The following is a 1,057-nucleotide window of genomic DNA, read 5'->3' as shown; positions in this document are numbered from 1 at the left end:
GATTCGATTTGAATTCGAACTATTCACACCCCTCTAGACGAGATATTGCGCACAGAGTCTAACATCTGACGATTAGCAAATTGTGAGAAATATAACAATTAAAGCTTTCTGTCGACATGCTATGTCAGTAGATTTGCGGCAGAAATCAAACAAACATTGTTATCAAAAAATATAATAATGATTCCGCATTCTTTTTTAATCTTTCACTTACAATTAGATATATCATGTCTGTTAGAAAATGTTTACTATACATATTCTTTCACAATTCTACACCGGATTTTTTCGCAAAATCATCACAAAAGAGAAACAAATACTAATGGAATGGTAATGCCAAAACCAGGGCCTACTTTATATCCTATATAGTCTCTAATGCATGTAAAGCCAGTTCTAACATGGCCAATATATGTATATACATATTGGTACATAGACGCTGGGCTAATGTTGACCATAATGTGAATATGCAGTACGATTGATATTCATATGATATATATAATTAATCATATCCATATGAATATATATAAAGAAATATTTCGTGAATATGTGCCACTATATTGGAAAAGATGAACAGTTAAGAAGAGGTAATGTAATTGTTCCAATCGGGTACATTAATTTTATATATTAAAAAAAATAATTTTACGTTTTATCTATAACGATTTTGCAGAAAATACATTATTGTACTGTAACTGTCAAATGTTCACATTTCACAGCCGACGTAGGCTGTGTTCGCAACGCTCTTAGAATCATTTATTCTTGTTTACCAAATGTTAAGACTGACAAGAACCAGTGACGTGCGAAACGTTATTGGGCAATGTCAGATTTTTGCGACAACGGTAGTCGACTTCGTCGGTTTTGAGAAATCGGCCTGTATTATATGTTAGATGATTTATAATTGCGTAATGCAACTGCGAAGAATTAAGAAAATTTAATATTAAACAACTTTAAATAAATATTTTAAATAAACTATTCAAATATTGAGTCGTTCAAAAAAAAAAAAATACTTTATGAAGTACGAGACATCTTTACTGTGTGTCTTATCAAGAAAGCAATTGTAACAACG

This window comes from Wasmannia auropunctata, unplaced genomic scaffold (assembly GCF_000956235.1).
Source record: "Wasmannia auropunctata unplaced genomic scaffold, wasmannia.A_1.0 LD334852.1, whole genome shotgun sequence".
Taxonomy (NCBI): Eukaryota; Metazoa; Arthropoda; class Insecta; order Hymenoptera; family Formicidae; genus Wasmannia; species Wasmannia auropunctata.
This window is presented reverse-complemented; position numbering follows the sequence as displayed.